Raw genomic sequence first — 19,049 nt, forward strand, 5'->3', positions numbered from 1 at the left:
TCATGCCTCACTTTGAACAGGTATCGGTCACTGAGATCCAAGTAAGTTGAATGTGTGTGTGTGTCCCAGTGAATGGAACCCAGCGAATTTCGACTTCCAGTAAATCAGTGCATTTGTGCCTCAGCTCCCAGTCAGCGAATGGTTCCAGTTCTCTGTAAATGAGTGGTGGCTGGAAATCATTCGCCCTTTCTCTGGGGACTGGTGGCCGCTCATTGGTAATTGACAGTCATCCCTCACTCGTTGTTGACCACCCTCCCTCAGTCACTCATCAATGAGCGCTGCTACTTAATCCCCCTTCAGTAAATACAGACTCAGAGGGTAGTTCCCATCGCTGGGTGTGACAATTATTCATTGGGAACACTCTTAAGTCCTTGGAAGCAAAGGCGCCTCGTTAGGAGTTGAAAAGATGAGATATCCACTCGTTCACAGGGAACTGGAACTCTCTGGGAGCTGAGGCACTCATTCATTCAGCACTGGTTCACTGGGAGCTGAAACTGGCTGGGTTCCACTCACGGTCACACACACAAACCCACAAGCCAGTTTGGAACTGAGACAAAATCGGCCTGAAACTCTACTACTCTTTCCACAGATCGTGCAGGTCTGCTGATTATTTCCACCATTTTTTTAAGATTTCCAGCATCTGTAACCCCCCCCCCCCCACACCCCCACCCCCAATTCTCACTCATTTACTCACTGGAAGCTCCAACCCTCTCGCTTATATATTAGATGGTGGAACCGAGGCATTCACCCAGTTGGACCTGAGACTCCCTCACACTTCCATTCACTGTCACAGGGAAACTGGCATCGGTTCCTTCTCTACCGGGGGAGTGGCACTGCACCAGGTTCCCGCTCACATAGTCACGAAAGACAACGGATAATTGTCTCTGCAGTGTATTATCCCCTCTTTCCCTGTCACGCTCTTTAGTTATCTTGCAACGATCTGGTCCCCCATTATTATTTGTTTAATTTGGCTTTGTTTCCATTAAAGAGGTTTCCCTCTCGCTCTCCCGCTATCATTATTTCCCTGCTTATATCTGTGTTTTTTCCATGTGTGTTCCCCGTCCTCACGAAACGAGCCGAGCACCGAGCACACGGATCTGCAAGCTGGATCGTGTGTGTTTAATTTGTGCGGCATGTTGAATATTAATTTTGCAGCTTGCCGAGATGATTGTTTTCGTGCAATGAAATTAGAGCTCAGGCACCCAAGTTCATTAATAGTACACACGTTAAGGCTACTTCTGGCGGGGTGTCTAAAACGAGACGGGAATCTCCCCTGGAATAAATAGAACATTCAGTGACACCCCCGTCGGTCTATTCGTGTTATTATTTGAGCTCCCACGGCACAGTTCAAAAATGTATTCTCCTGTAACATCTCCGTTCGGCTCCCGCTTATGAACCGCACTCACGTGCAGCTTTTTTAAAATAATGAAATCATATCTTATAAGCAATTTATAGCTTTGTACGTTGTCTTATTGGAACGCTACAATTTTGAAATCTCTAATTTGTTTTTTCGCACTGAAAAATTCCCCATCCCATTTCTATGTTATTACAGGACTCTTGGCAAGTATTTTTTCTCTGATTTTGGGCCCACTCTTTCCTTCCTTTCAACTGTTTCCCACACTATTGTTTCTTTGTTTTTTTTTATTTTCATGTGTCTTGGAATCAGTCGTGCGGTTACAGCACTTGATGATAATTTCCTTTGTTAGGTGGGAGAAGATGAAAACTTGGGTCATTGGAAGATTTGGAATGGGTTTCTCGGCCAAAGACACGGATGCAGGACTAATGCTTACAGGAGACATAAGAGACTGCAACTACTGGAAACCTGAAGCAACACTCAACTCAACAGCGCTGGCAGCATCCACGGAGCGAGAGGGACAGTCGACAGTTCGGGTGGACACCTTTCATCTGGAACGGCTAATGCTTACTTCCTCTTGTCCTTTTGCCGTTGCGGCAAGAATTTATAGTCCAAACAATGACAACAGTTCAGATCTGCCTGTAGGTCCTGCATGGGTGAGAGAGAAATCACGAGAATGAGTCGAGAGATTGCAACATGGAATTTAAGGCCTAGATACAAAGCAAATTTTGGTTCTGGTTATAAATAAACAACCAGGAAGCAGAATACAAACGGACAAAAACGTATTTTTCTCGAGCAGTTAGATTTCAAAACATAATTTTGTCATTGTCTAATAGAGATTTTAAAAAATCATACCTGAAACATCCAGTTTCAAAAACGGAGCTACGCGTTTGTCAGGTCATTTAAGTGACAAAACTTTATCTCCTTTGAACCTTGCATCATTTATTTTGCACATACCAAATTAATGTTGTCATAAATGTGGGTGGGGGGCAGCATGCTGAACTTTCTATTAGCAGAAGTATACAAAACGTAACGATTCACGGCAATCATACACAGTGGATTCCGGTTATTTGGGCCATCAGTTAATCTGTATAGCCTCTTACTTGGGCCAACTCTTAAGGAACAAAAACTTATCGAGATAATTGCAGGGATTCTCTTTATTTATTTGGGACACAATGCCACTTAATTGGGACAGCAGACAGTTGCTTAAAAGTTTCTAAATATCATCAGTCACGTGCACTGTGTGGCCGTATGTCACTACACCGCGCTTAGAGCAAACCGTTTTTAAATAGCGTAAGTTGCATGTGTTTGTGCTCAAAAAGCAGTGAATTTTGTCACTGATAGTTAGTGAGAGACAGCTATTAAGACAAGTCAAAACTGCTTTGCTCAGTGCATTTTCAAACTTTGAGGTTTAGAGATGCCAGAAATAACAGGGAGTGAAAATGTAAGGATTTCACTACTTCAGCACTACAAAAACCTTGAAGGTATGGACAATCATCTTGAATGTTACAATGAAAATGAAGATTTGGAGGATGTAATTGTTGAAAGTATTGTATGAAGGCAAACACAAGAAACTCAGCAGGCTGGGCAGCATCAGTGGAAAAGAGTAAACAGTTGACGTTGAGCCAAGACCCTTCATTAGGACTGGAGAGAAAGTTGAGAAGTCAGAGTAAGAAGGTATGGGTATGATAGGAAGAAGTACAAGGTGGTAGGTGATAGGTGAAACCAGGAGAGGGGGAGGGAGTGAAATAAAGATCTGGGAAGTTGACTGGTGAAAGAGATGAAGGGCTGGAGGAGGGGGAATCTGGTAGAAGAGGATAGAAGACCATAGAAGAATGGGAAGGGGGAGGAGCACCAGAGAAAGGTGATGGGCAGGTAAGGAGATAAAGTGAGAGAGCGAAACAGGAATAGGGAACAGTGAAGGAGTGGGCGGGTGCGTAATTACCAGAAGTCCAAGAAATTGATGTTCATGCCATCAGGTTGGAGGCTACCTAGATGGAATATAAGGTGTCGCGCCTCCATTCTGAGTGTGGACTCATCATGGCAGTAGATGAGGCTATGGATTGACATGTCGGGATGGGAATGGGAAGTAGAATTGAAATGGGTGGCTACTGGGAGATCGCACTTTTTCTGGCTGACAGAGCATAGATGCTCAGCAAAGCGGTCTCCCAATCTACATTGCATCTCAATGATATCCAGGAGCACTGGATACAGTAGATGACGCAACAGACTCACAGGTCAAGAGTCAGCTCATCTGGAAGGGCTGTTCAGGTCCCTGAATGGGAGTGAGGGAGGAGGTGTCAGAGCAAGTGTGGCACTTGTTTCACCTGCAAGGACAAGTACCAGGAGGGAGATCAGTGGTGAGGGACAAGTGGACAAGGAAGTCACGTAGGGAGCAATCCCTGTAGAAAGCAGAAAGTGGGGGAAGGGGATGGAAAGATGTGCCTGGTGGTGGGATCCCATTGGAGATGGTGGAAGTTACAGAGAATTATGTGATGGACATGGAGACTAGTGGGGTTGACAAGAGGAATCCTATTCCTGGTGTGCTGGCAGGAGGATGAAATGGAAGACATGCAGGTGAGGGCAGCATTGATGGTGGAGGGAGGGAAGTCCCTTTCTTTGAAGAAGGAGGACATCTCATTAGTTCTGGAATGAAAATCATTGTATTTTTCTGCACCAGGTGTCTGTGCTGATTTCGTTCATTTACAGTCAATCAAAAGAACATGGCAGTGGACACTGGATGAATTCTTCCATTGACAACTGTTTGGAACTAATACACAGTTTTATAGTACTAGAGTAGTTGTGATCTAATTTGTTCTTTATTTCATTTAAATACATAATTCGTTACTCAGTGAGTCTTTTTAATACCTATTTAACTATTTCCATGAAATTTCAGCTAATTGGGACAGCCATATATTTGCCAAAACGTATTGGTCCCAATGTGCCCCAATTAACCAGAATCCACTGTATATATCAATTCAATAGTCAGCAATTCAGATGTGAACCTACTGTATATACATTTCAAAATAATTTTAGTTAATACAGATAAGACTTAAAAGGATTTTAATATTTCCCAGTTTCTGTCAGATGTTTGAAAATCCTCAGACTAGAGTTTAAAGGAAGGATAGCCTGGTGGGAATACTTACTATTCAAAGTGCATTTTACACTATATTCAAAATTTATATTACTTTTTATATATTAAAATCTAATAGTATATCGAGCTTTTATCCCTTAGTACTAAACATGTGCAACATGCCTATAGTTTATACTGTTTTAATTAGTCTGTATAACTTATTTTCTTTGCATGTATATGAAGGAGTAAAAATCTTTACATTCAGTCACCATCTAAATGTGCAACGTGCAATTTATAGTAATTTATAATAAATATAATGTACAACAGGACAGTCAATATAACATACAAATACAGTCGTATCAGCATGAATTAATCAGTCTGATGGCCTGGTGGAAGAAGCTGTCCCGGATATTGTTGGTCCTAGCTTTTATGCTGCGGTACCATTTACCGGATGGTAGCAGCTGGAACAGTTTATGTTTGGGATGACTTGGGTCCCGAATGATCCTTCGGCCCTTTTTACACACCTGTCTCTGTAAATGTCCTGAATAGTTTGAAATTCACATCTACAGATGCACTGGGCTGTCTGCACCACTCTCCGCAGAGTCCTGCAATTGAAGGAAGTTCGGTTCCCATACCAGGCAGTGATGCAGCCAGTCAGGATGCTCTCAATTGTGCCCCTACAGAAAGTTTTTAGGATTTGCGGGCCCATACCAAACTTCTTCAACCATCTGAGGTGAAAGAGGCGCTGTTGTGTCCTTTTCACCACACAGCTGGTATGTGCAGACTATGTGAGAATCTCGGTGATGTTTATGCCGAGGAACTTAAAGCTGGTCACCTTCTCAACCCCAGATCCATTGATATCAATAGGGGCTAGCCTGTCTCCATTCCTCCTGTAGTTCACAACCAGCTCCTTTGTTTTTGTGGCATTGAGGGAGAGGTTGTTTTCTTGACACCACTGTGTCAGGGTCACGACTTCTTCTCTGTAGGCTGCCTCATTATTATTTGAGATTAGGCCAATCAGTGTAGTGTCGTCAGCAAGTTTAATTAGCAGATTGGAGCTGTGGGTGGCAACGCAGTCATGGGTATACAGAGAGTAAGGGAGAGGGCTTAGTACATAGCCCTGAGGGGCACCTGTGTTGAGGGTCAGAGGGGCAGAGGTAAGGGAACCCACTCTTACATGTAACTGATTAGTGTATTTTCTAGTGGTTACAATATGTATATGCAATTGTTCAATGTGTTCCTTCGTGGTTACATTTGTGTGATTCTGGAAACTTCTCTGGTGTTGTAGTATTTGAATAGCAACTATGTGATTGGTTAACTCTTGTCCACAAATTTTCTTGCCTCTAGTATAAAAAGAGCGGAACACATAAGCTTACTATTTTATTTGTTGTTCCTTTTAGTCTTTGATCTGTTCTTTGTTCTTAGCTACTAGACTTTTGCAATTCTATTTTATGAATTCCTTTGTTCATAAAGGAATGAACCTAATAAAATGAATGCAGAGCAACAAATTTTGTGCCTCTTTCTTGACTTCTGAAAAACATTGGATTAATAACATAAGAATCCAGCAATGCCTTGGCTGAACATTTAATGTAAACCCACGCCCAAGAGAAAATCACATCCTGGCAGAACTTAGTGCTAAAATAAAATACAGAAATAGGAATACTGGCAAAAATGATTTAAAAATAAATTAGTATAATTCTATTCTGAAAAACCATCTTCCCCTTTGGAAAAAGAGTACGTCTTCATGAATGTAATAGCACTTATTCATTTTGTGACTTCTATCACCATGAAAGATAAGGACAGCGGGTACATGAAAATGAAACCACCTGTAGGTTCACTGGAAGCCACACACCATCCGAACTTGGAAACAGATTCCTGTTTCTTCACAGAAGTATATTCACCAAAGGCACTTCCCACCACCTCAAATCCTGAAAAATTAATTGCATAAAATCACTCTCTGATCTCTTGCTGCTGTGCCTTGAAATGCATCAGAGCAGAAGGTTTGCCATCAACTTATGTATGTGCCTTTATCCTTTGATATCTGACTAGCAAGGTTTCAAATCCTACAGCATCACTCTCCAGAATTTAAGATAGTTGGCCTAGAGTTGATAGAGTAGGAGGCATATTTCAAAGTCTTTTACCCATGGCCATGAACATTAACTTTGAGGTACTATTAGCAAGAGAAAATAATTTTTTATTCATCACTTGTGCTTATAGACTGATTGCTAACTATGCTGCTAGTTATACTATTATATACTAGCATATAACTAATTATAAAATTATAAACATTCCCAAAAAATTATATGTTGAGTTTTACTTTTTTTAAGAAATATATTTTAATAAAATTGTTTATATTCTAATATACAAATTAATCTAATCCATATGAATATAGAGTAAGGAGTTCAGTAATGTGATTCAGTATACTGTATCTGGTATTATTATATTTTGTCTTTTGTTTTATAATATGTATTCTCTTGAACTCTGTATATTTCTATATATAGAAATCAATAATAATATTGAAAAAGGAGTTTTACTTCTGGTCAGTTTATGTTGATAATCATGGTCTACTGAAGCAACCTGGGATTAAAGGGGGGCAGAGAGTTGTTCCATTTGATAGATTGTTTAATGCAGCGTGTTATGTACCAGCAGCAATAGATCACAAACTGAGTCAGGTTTTAATGTTAAAACCACTATTCTTTATTAGTATCTACTCAAAATATAAAAGATTAAATGAAATAAACAGAAGTTAACAGTGATATGCATGTAAGTGTGTGTGTGGCTCCCAAACTGTCAAGCTTAGGAACAGTTCTTAAAGTCTTAAGATGGCGAAGTAGAGAAGGGTCCAGTAATCCATGAAATAAGTGAGGGGAGAGACTTGGAAATCCATGTTAAAAGGTAGAGAGAAGACGATTACGAAGAAATTCCATAGGTTCCACGCTGGGAAAATGAAATAACAGCCACCTAAAATCCTATCCGTCGAGTCGTTCCAGAACCCACGTAAAACATCACAGGGTGACAGTCACAAAATATCCCTTCTTCCAAGTGGTTACCACATAACACACCCGATTCCAGGTAAGGGTTAACAACAGTGATCCCAGAGGATATTCCAACAAAAATCTACGTGTGGATTATACGAAGTGACAGTCCCACATCCAATGCACTGTGTTCTGTTGATCAACCCAATCTTTTCAGCATGAGAAAGCATCAGAATTTACCCATTTTTACAGCAAACTCCCACTGGCAATTTGCATGTCCAAAGTCCCTCTTCTCTCTCTCTCTTTACTGCCGAAAATCTCAGCGGTCTGTCGCAGCTTGTTATACTGATATCATAGTCCCGCCTCATCCATGAGTCTCTTAAAGTGACAGTCCACATTGAATGAAACCTCTGGGCACATAACAAGTGGAATAACGTAAAATATGTACATATTATTTTTTAATCTTAATGCTGGTACAAGCATCTGAACTACACTGTTTAAAGCTCCTCTGTCATTTTCCTTCTTCTTGCCTGAGGCACAAGGTGTAACGAGAGAGCTCTGGACGGTGGTGAACCCAAGTGCAGAGTAAGGTTTAGAATTAACTGAGACTTGGAATAAACAAGATGACACAAATGAAATTCAAAGAGGAAATCACAAACAGCAGTACTAGAAATGGAACTCTTATGATTGAGCACTGAATGCTCAGCACGAGGCCTTTAAGTACTGACTTTCCATGAACAAATATGGCAGGCAATAATTGACAGTCTAAATCTTAAAGGAACAGTGGCAGCTAACCATACTCCGGGGAATTGGAGCACTGAAACTTGGATGCCTGCCACTGTTAATTGGGACCATGGCTTCAGCCGGCTCCTGATGGCCCAGGGCAGTCAGGATAGTGCTGGTGAAAGTCCTATCACAGCAGGGTCCAGGAAGTCCTGTAAAGAAATCCAGCACCTTTCTTCTGGGCCATATCTCTCCCAATCCACGAGGTACTGCCTTTTACCTCAAACAATATGGGTGTCCAAAAGTCACAGGACTGTGTAAGTGGGCTGTCCCTCAACAATTCTAGGACATGAAGGAGGTTTGAAAACTGGAGCCAAGGGTTTGGCACTCAAGGGCTTGAGGTGGGATACTTGGAAAGTGGGGTGAATCCGCATGGTGCTCGAGTGTTGGAGACCTTAGGTAACTGGGTTGAGGCACTGCAGGATTTTGACTGGACCAATGTATTGAGAGGCCAGTTTTCTGGATTCAACCCACACTTGAGATCTCTGGTTGAAAGGCAGACCCACTGTCCAAGAAGAAGTGTTCGACTCTGTCTTCTCCGGTGGCTGGCCTGGTCTTTGCTGCAAATTGGCTGACAACAGCTCTCTCACCTTAACCCATTTCTGGCAACATCTCTGGACTAGTTGGTCCGCTGATAGAACCCCCATCTCCGCTTCTTGTTTTGAGAATAACAGAGGACGGTACACAAATTGGCATTCGAAAGGGGATATCCCAATAGGCAAATGCTGAAGTGTGTTGTGTCCAAGCTCTGCCCAGATCAGCTGTCACTCCAGCTGGTAGGGTTCCCCAAGGTTAGACACCTGATGTTCTCTCTAGGTCCTGGTTCACCCTTTCCATTTGCCCATTGGTTTGTCGATGGAATCTGGACGATAGACTGGCAGAGGTCCCCATGAGCTCACAAAAGGCCTTCCAAAACCTAGAGGCAAACTGGGGCCCACGATCGAAGGTGATGTCCCAGGGGAAACCATGAATCCTGAAGGCTTACTGTAAAATGAGCTTGGTGGTCTCTGAAGCTGATGGTAGTTTGGGAAAGGGTATGAAGTGGCAGGGCTTGGAGAATTGGTCTACAACCACCATCATTACTGTATTATCCTGAGAAGCTGAAATATCTGTGACAAAGTCTATAGAAATCTGGGACCAAGGGTGAATAGGAATGGGGAGAAGCTGAAGGATATGGGGAGACCTTGAGGATATGCTTGGGGTTCTTTATGTCAAGTGCAGACATCACATGCTAAGACAATGTAATCTCAGACATCTTTAGTCATACCTGGCCACCAGTAACGTCCTTTGATGAACTGTCGGGTGTGAACCAACCCTGAAGGGCTAACTAGGTTCAATGCATGTTCCCATTTGAGCATCTCTGAACGAATAGGTTTGGGAACAAAGGTACATCCAGGAGGACCATTACCTGGTTCTGCCCCATGTTGCTCGTGGCTTGGTGCACTATCAAGTCTACATTCCAGAGGATGGGCACCGCCACTCCAGAGCTGGGAATTATAGTTGAATAGTTATCTTCCCCATTAGGTGCTTTGAACTGTTGAGAGAGGGCAGCTGTTTTTTGATTTTTTGATCCAGGGAGGTAAGTAATAAGGAAGTTGAACCTATTAAAGAATGAGGACTAATGTGCCTGCTGGGAATTCAGCTTCTTGGCATCCTAGATGTAGACTAGGTTTTTGTGGTCACTCCATACTACCAACAGATGATTGGACCCCTCCAACCAGTGCCTCCACTCCTCCATTGCCAGCTTAACATCTCACAATTCCCAATTCCCCATATCATAGTTTGCCTCCATAGGAGTACGATATTTTGAGTAGAAGGTACAGGGATGCAGCTTGTGGTCTGAGGCAGGTCATTTGGATCAGATTGCCCATACTCCCATGTCCGATGTGTCGACCATCACCATGAAAGTCAAGTCCAGATCCGGTGGAATCAGTAAAGGTGGGAATGTGAACCTTTGTTTTAACTTTGCAAAAGTAGCCATAGCCTCTAGGATCCAGTGAATGACCCAGTTGATTCCTTGGTGAGGTCAGTGAGTGGCCTGTAAAAGTTGGCAAAATCTTGAAACCGCTGGAGTTGCTTCACGGAGGTGGGCTGGGGTGAATTCTGCACAGTCTGGGCCTTATCGAAGTCCGATAAGTAGATTTGTAGACTTATAGGGTAAGTAGATTTGTAGGGATTTGTAGGCTGCCATTAGATATATCAAACGCAAGGAAGGAGATTGTGGATGCATGGAATTCGCTCTTCCAGCTTGGCAAATAGTTGATCTCGGGAAACCATTGTAGAACTTGCCAGATGTGCTGGACAAGTTTCTGAGTGGATCGGGAAACAGTAAGTATATCGTCTAGGTAGACGAAGACCAAGTGGTGAAGTATCTCCCGAGCATGTCATCGATGAAGGCTTGAGATATTGCTGGAGTGTTCGCCAACATGAAAAGTATGACCTGGTATTCGTAGTGACCCATAGGTGTGTTGAATGCTCTTTTCCACTCTTCTCCCTCACGAATGTGGATTAGGTTGTAGGCACTACGGGTGTCCAATTTGGTAAATATTGTAGCTCCCTGGAGAATTTCAGAGACCATGCTCATGACAGGGAGAGAGTACTGTTTTTTAACTAATCTTATTTAGCCCCCTGTAGTCTATTCAGGGCCTCAGTCCACCATCCTTTTTAGAGACAAAGAAAAACCTGGTCCCAGTGGGAGATGTGGATGGTTGAATAAACCCAAATGCCAGAGCTTCTTGGATATAGTCCTCCATGGCTTTTCTCTTTGGAGTAGATAGAGCTGTCCCTGAGGAGGACAAGTACCCAGTAGCAGATCAATGATGCAGTCATAGTCCCAATGAGGTGGTAAAGTGGTGATCTTTTTTATTGTTGAAGACCTCCAGCAGATCTGAATGTTCTGGAGGCTATGAGGTTAGAGATGGAAAGTTCTACAGGTAATTCAGAAGGCACATCAGAAGTAGTCTTAGAGGTTGAGTTAGGAGGTATTTTGGGAGGTGACTCGGAAGGTGTTTTAGGCCCCTTTGAGGCTTTTTTTTAGTCCTGGCTTGACCAGCCCAGAACAACACCAGTAGTCTAATAGACTAGCAACACACATAAAAATTGCTGGTGAACGCAGCAGGCCAGGCAGTATCTATAGGAGGAGGTACAGTTGATGTTTCGGGCCGAGACCCTTCGTCAGGACTAACTGAAAGAAGAGATAGTAAGAGATTTGAAAGTGGGGGGGGGTCTGAGTCTGAATAGACTTTCAGGTTGTGGGATGACAGCCAGGGATGACCTACAATGAGTGATATTTCTTGGGAGCAAATGAGATGGAGCTGGATTGATTCCACATGCTGGACAACCTTGAACTTGAATGAGATGGTTTGTGGTTGATATATCCCAGCACCAAAGGTCTCCCATCCAGGACCATGACAATAAGCCACTGGTTGAGATGTGAAAAGGAGATTTTCTTCCTTTTCAAATCTTTTTATTGTTATATTATACAAAAGAAATAACACGAGTACATTGAAGTAACACTTACAATGTCTCAAAAAAGACATTATCTTAAGGATTGAAAAAAAAATTTGTGATAACAAAAAAAACCTACTAAGCAGAAAAGTGAGGAAAAAAAGAGCCCATTGGGTGTACAACCCCGGAGCCATGCGTCATACAAAAAGCTTCTAAAAATAAACATCAAATTGCCAGCAAGAAAAGAAAATATACCAAAAAATTTACAATTAAATTGTGGAAAAAATCTATCAAATAGCTCAAATGATAATAACGTGCAAATGAGCCCCATCTTTTCTCAAAATCAAATAAAGGTTCAAAGGTTCGACTTCTAATTTTCTCCAAACTAAGACATAGCATCACTTGAGAGAACTGTTGTGACAAAGTGGAGCTGATATATCCTTCAATCTTCTGGCCAGTTCAAGGTCCAAAAAATTCCCAGCTGTACCGGAGTCAATAAAGCCATTAAGAGAATGTTTTTGCTCCACTCTGGTGGGAGCTGAACCAGAAGTGAGGCTAGCAACCATTAAATCTCCCTACACTGGATGGGCCTATGAGTTTCCTGGTAGGTCCAATAATGTTCATACTCTCCACTGTAAATGCAGCATCTCTCTCTCTCTCTTTCTCTCCTCGAGAGAGCCTGGTCCGGTTTATTTGCATAGGCTCCTCAGAAGCTTGGATTGGTGGTGGCCGAGTAGGAGCTCTAGCCTGGGGAGAAGGAGCGGATGGAGGATAATCCAGAGGAATATACCCCTTCATCCATCCCTTCTCCTTTCCTTTACAGTGATCCCTCATGAGTATTGACGGAGTTTCCAGTTTGAAAATATCCAGAGCTAGCAGCCACTCTGGTCAAACTCAGATCCTGCCTACCAGATTCAGAGAGTTTCTGGAGAGTGTTGAGGATCTCCTGAAGCATATTGTCATCATAGGCCAATGTATTTCACAGACATTCATACTCTGCTGGGTTCATGAAGCCTCAAGCGTGCTGTAACAAGAGATCTTTGGATGTTGGTGAACCCAAGTGTAGAGTAAGGTCTAGATTAACTCAGACTCAGACTTGAAATAAACAAGACGGCACAAACAAAATGCAAGGGCAAAATCACAAACAGTAGTAATAGAAATGGAACTCCTACAATTAAGCACAGAGTATTCAGCAAGAGACTTTTAAATACAGACTTTCCATGAAGGAATGTGGCAGACAATCACTGGCAGTCTGAGTCTTAAAGGAACAGCAGCAGCTAAGCATACTCCAGGGAATTGGAATGCCAAAACCTGGAGGCCTGCCCCTGTTCAGTCGGGACCAGGACACAAGGCTCAATATTGCTGAAGGTGTATCTGGCACATGATCTCACTATGAAACAATTCCACAGTGAAGGTTTGGTGAACATGGAGCTGATAGAAGTCCCATCCCATCAACTGTTGGATATGGACCTTGCTGCTTTGAGAAGTAGTTGAATGGTTGGGGTAAATATCACAGATGCATTTGAGAGGAACCCAAACAGGAAAATGAGAAAGAAAGGAACAGGAAGTTATGCTGACAGGATATGGGCAGGAGGCCCTCTGAAAGTAAATACTACTACACCTCACTTCTGTAAACTTTATATAGAAACCATAGCCTAGATGTTCTCCAATATGATGAAAAAAAAGCCTAACAATAAGAAGCTCATAATTATAAATAAGGTAATAAATTAGAATCAGAAGCAGGTTTATTATCACTGGTATATATTGTGAAATTTGTTGTTTTATGACAACAGTACAGTGCAAGATGTAAAATAAATAAGAAAATAAATAAATAGTACAAAAGAAGAAAAGTGAGTAATCTTCATGAGTACATGGATGGTTTAGAAATCTGATGCTGTTCCTGAAGCTTTGACTGTGGGTATTCAGCTTGTGTACCTCCTCCTTCATGGTAATGATAAGGAAAGGAAAGGGCATATACCAGATGGTGAGGGTCCTTAATGATGGATGTTGCCTTCTTAAGGCACCCCCGTGCGAAGATGTCTTCAATGGTGAGGAGTGTTGCACCCCTGATGAAGCTGGCTGTGTCTACAACTCTCTGCAGCCTCCTTTGATCGTGCTCATTAGAGCTTCCATACCAGTCAGAATGCTCTTCACCGAAATTCTTTCAAAATTTGCTAGTCTTTTGATGCTTTCCAAAATCTCCTCAAACTCCGAATGAAATATAACTGCTGGCATGCCTTCCTCATTCCTACATCAATGTTTTACCGAAAATAGATGCTCCGAGATGTTGATGCTCAGACACTTGAAGCTGCTCACCTTTTCTACAACTGACTCCTCAGTGATGGCTGGTGTGTGTTTCCTGATTTCTTCCTCCTGAAGTCCACAATCAATTCCTTGGTCTTCCTGACACTGAGTGCAAGATTGTTATGACACCACTCAACCAACCAGATTTCACTCCTGTACACCTTCTTGTTGCCATTTTAAACTCCACCATCAACAGTGGTGTCATCAGCAAGTTTATAAATGGCATTTGAGTTGTGTCTAGCCACACAGTCAGTGGTGTAGAGAGAGCAGAGCAGTGGGCTAAACATGCATCCTTGAGGTACACATGTGTTGAATGTCGGTAAGGAGATGTTACTTCTGATCCACTCTCCCTGTGGTATTCTGATGAGGAAGTCAAGGGTTCAGTTGCAGAGGGGGTACACAGACCCAGGGTTTGATTAGTATTGAGGGGATGATAGTGTTGAACACCAAGCTGTAATCGATAAATGGCAGTCTGTCATATGTATTCTATTGTCCAGGTGCCCCAAAGTCAAGTGGAGAGTCAGTGAAATTACATCTCACTTATTGTGACGGCAGTCAAATAGCAGCAGATATGGTTTCATGCTCCAGCAGAAGTTAATTCTAACCTCTCAAAGCACTTCATCATAATAGATGTGAGTGCTATTGGGCAATAGTCATTAAAACAGCTTCACTTTTTCTTGGGCACTGGTATGATATATGCCCTTTTGAAGCAGGTGGGAACCTCTGACTGCAGCAGTGAGAGTTTGAAGATATCCTTGAGTACTCCAGCCAGTTAGTTGGCACTGGTTCTCAGTGCCCTGCCAGGTATACCATCTGACTTGCTGACTTGCGAGGATTCACCTTCTTAAAAAATGTTCGTACATCAGTCTCCAAGACAGAGGTCACAGGATTGCCATAAGCTGTGGTGATTCCCACAGGCAAAGTGTTATTCTTCCATTCAAAACATGCATAAAAGATGTTGAGCTTATTGGGAACTGAAGCATTACTCTCATTTATGCTCTTAGGTTTCACCTCATACGAAGTAATTGCATGCAAAACCTGCCATAGCTGTTGTGCATCTGATTGTGTTTCTAACTTCATACAGAATGGCTTTTTCACTTTCATGATGGCTTTTTGTAGGTCATACTTGGACTTCATAGGGTTCTGGATTGCCAGTCTTGAATACTGTAAACTTAGCCCTCAGCACACAGCAAACCTCCTGGTTGATGCCCAATTCATTAACTAAAATCTGCATAAAATATATCATTATTAATCACAGAACCTGTGCCACAGATACAATGCAGAATATGAGTCTGAGGACAAATGGAAACAGAGAAAATATAATTTTTGTATTTTAATCAAAGCATTTGTCCATACTCCATATCTGTGAAGGTCAAGTCATTATATCTCCATCCACCTTTCTCTCTCCCTCTGAAAGTATCACTGACTCCTTTCTTTTTCTCTCTCTCTCTTTCTTTCTCTCTCTCTATCTCTCTGTCCTTAATTTCTCTCTCACTTTCTCTCTCTCCCTCTCCATCCACCAATTTTGTTGCTTTCCACCTCCTCTCTCTATTTCTCCTTTCTGTTTTTACCCCTCCTTTTTCTCTTTCACCATCTCCTATTTTTCACTCCGCTATTTCTTCCCCCAACCTTCTTTTTCTCCCTGCTGCCCACTTTGTCCCTCAAGCATCCATTCTCTGGGGCCCCAGCACGAGAATCAGAGCTTAACACTGAAGTAGCTTAAAAACATGACATGACTTCCTCACCGTGCTTCCCAGGACCTTTGCACTGTGTTCTGCATCTAGAGCGGGGTCTTCCAACCTGGGGTCCACAGATCCTTTGCTTAATGGTACTGCACCATGGCTTAAAAAAAGGTTGGGAATTATTGTGTATTTACTATTTAAGTAGTATTTGAGTAATTTGTGCATATATTGGTTGATAAAGCATCCGTGTTCATTTATTCATTGCGAGTTATATGTATAAATATGTCAATTGGATACGTCATCACGCACATGATACATGTGCACCTCACTTGAAGTAAACTCAAAGTTAGACTATATTTCAGACTCCTGTGTCTTCTTTTGAATTAGTTTAATGTTTTGAAGTTACAAAACATAACAGGTATCTCTGCTCCAGAGGCACTGTTTATTTTGTATGCAACACACATCAAAGTTGCTGGTGAACACAGCAGGCCAGGCAGCATCTCTAGGAAGAGGTACAGTCGACGTTTCAGGCCGAGACCCTTCGTTAGTCCTGACAAAGGGTCTCGGCCTGAAACGTCGACTGTACCTCTTTCTAGAGATGCTGCCTGGCCTGCTGCCTGGCCTGCTGCATTCACCAGCAACTTTGATGTGTGTTGCTTGAATTTCCAGCATCTGCAGAATTCCTCGTGTTTGCGTTGTTTTGTATGCAGTTTATTTTGTACAAACATCACTTCCTGTTCGTTAGCAGCATTTACATCATTTCCTGCATGGGCTCATTTGCATTTTGACTTGGAGTAAACATGTTAGAAACATCCATCTCTATCCACTCTTAATTTGTCTTGAGAACTCATCTTCATAGGCTTCAGCCACAGACTGGAAATGCATCTGAATGTCATACGCCTCAATGCCAGCTTCCAACCCCAGCAGCATTGGTCGCTGAGCCTTGGAAGTCAGGTCAGAATGTGGTGCATCAATCGTGTCTTTGTGACACTCAAGCAAAACCATGATAAGCATTTCTGCAGAACAACCGGCACAAGAGCTGAAGCAGTAAGAATGAGGGCAGTGTATGCTAAGGACGAAGTTGAAATGCTAATGGAAAAAGCTCATATAAACATGGAGAAAGTATGCACAGACATGGAGAAAGCTTGTGTAGAAGCTACACGGAGTGCGCTCAAGGAAGAACGTGACGTTGAAGCTGCCTTAGTAGAGGCAAAGGTATATAAAGCAGCAGCTGACTTAGGCAGTGGTGGTCATCCCTCTAGGAATGAGAATGAAGAACTGACCATTGGTGCAAGCCCTATAATACCACATAGTTGCTCAACAGATGATGAAGACAAAGGTAGAAACCAGACAAAGACAGAAGCCAGCTTCCTGTCATGCTTCACATCAAATTTTTAACCAGTCCACCTTATGAACTTGCGTCCTCAGCTTCAGATTCAATCCCAAAGAAAGACAAATCCTTATTTAAGGACGAGAGTGAAAGGTCACCCTACTTGGAAACACTTGGGTGTTCATCACTTAATAAGAGTAGACATGGAGTGAAGAGCATTGGTGACTCACTTTTCAACAGAAGCTACCGCAGAACCAACTGCACAGCCCTCACTCGCTGACCAGGCTGTGGTGATAAATTACTGTTGGACAATAGTTTGACTGAGATGCTGAGTTTGGCCAGAGAAGCCCTGAGGCAGAGTCGGTCTGAATGTGAACAGTCATCCAAAGAGTGATGGAGAATCTGAGGAGATTAGCAAGGAGAACTGGAGAAGCAGTAATAATATATTGCAGAATGCAGATGGACACATAGTGCAACAAACACCAGTGAACTCCAGGAAACTGAGCCAAGAACCTATTGACAATTCGGAAGAACTAGACCCAGATACAACTGTAAATTCATGCCCTGCACCGTGGGCTACTGGTTCCAGTATATACACAGCAGAACACGGTGGGGAGCTAGCTGAGCATCCAACAGCTACTTCCCTGGACATGTTCTGGAACATCAGAAATTACCAGAAGCAGAGCTGGTGCATTTGTTGCAGAGTCAATAGGAGGGGAGATCTGCTTACCCCTGCCAACTCTCATTGATTGCAACCATATTCCCAACAACAGGGATGAAATTCCACTCCTGAAGCTGTACATAGTCACTCACATCTTAAGGACATAGCTGACAAGATCCCCCACTCAACTCTTCTGCTGAGATTCTCCTGTTGATAGGTAGAGACACCATCTGTGCACTGTGCACATGAGGTACGTGAACAGCTCAATGGCTGGCACTATGCATGAATAGACCTGGGTTGGGTCATAGCAGGTAAAATCTGCCTCAGTGGTGCTCATCTGCCCACTGTTAGTGTATTTAAGACTAATGGGCACACAAGTCATTTCAGACCCTGTGAGAGTAATATCACTATGAAAGAGAAGATTGTAGAAATAGCCAAAGACAGCCTTTGCAGTAGTTGACACATTTGTAAGCAACTTCTCAGCACAGAGCAACTGAATCGGGCAAAGGTTAGAATCCTTCTTGTTGTTCAAAGACAAGTGTATACAGAGGAAGTGCTGTGCTTCAAAAGCAGGAACCTCTTCCAATCTGAAGTTACCTTCATGAGCTCTGTACCTTTCTTGGCTCTGAGGGGCAACAGTGAGTTGTAGAACATATTAAGAGAGCACAACTCACTACAGGAATACCTCACCCAGTCATTATTCTGGGTGAGTCCCATGCCACCAGTCTGCTCATCAGATGTTGCCACGAGCAAGTATATCATCAATGACGGCATTTTCAAAGTGAGAACAGTTAAAGACTGTGTGGTAAGACTGCTTTCAAGACCAGTCTCTAAGACTATCCTTCTTTTGCCAAAGACTCAGTGAAATTTTAGTTTCAGTAGTTAAGTTTGACATCATGGCTGTCAGACAGGAGTGTTCTGACTTGAGAAGCGCTGTTCATTTTGTATGCAGTTCATTTTCTACAACTATCACTTTCTGTTCCTGAGTTGTTTTTTACATCATTTCCTGCACAGATTAATTTGGATTTGGACTTGGAGCAAACATGGTACAAAGACATCCATCTCCATCCATTCTTTATTTGCCCTTGAAACAGCAATATCTTTTCACAAAGTTTTCTCATTATACATCCCGTGGAAAGCTTCCAGCTCCGGTAATTTTTGAGAAGGCGTTTAACTCCCTGCCTAGTTTAATACACAATGCACTGCGAGGGCAGTTGGCATTGGGTATGACCTCATTGGGTAAATGTCTCAAATGGGAAATGGATCAGTTGTGCAGGATTAATGCATGACCAAACAAAATCTAGCTGGATTTCTCAAGTAGTGGAATTCTAACTGGAAATTGTTTTAATACATTGCGCTTTGTGGGAAATGAAAATCACCTTTCATTTACACAGCACTGAAACAAATGAAAATATTTGAATTTTGAGGTCTATCTTACAT

The sequence above is a fragment of the Mobula hypostoma genome, chromosome 1 (assembly GCF_963921235.1).
Source record: "Mobula hypostoma chromosome 1, sMobHyp1.1, whole genome shotgun sequence".
In the NCBI taxonomy this organism is placed as follows: domain Eukaryota; kingdom Metazoa; phylum Chordata; class Chondrichthyes; order Myliobatiformes; family Myliobatidae; genus Mobula; species Mobula hypostoma.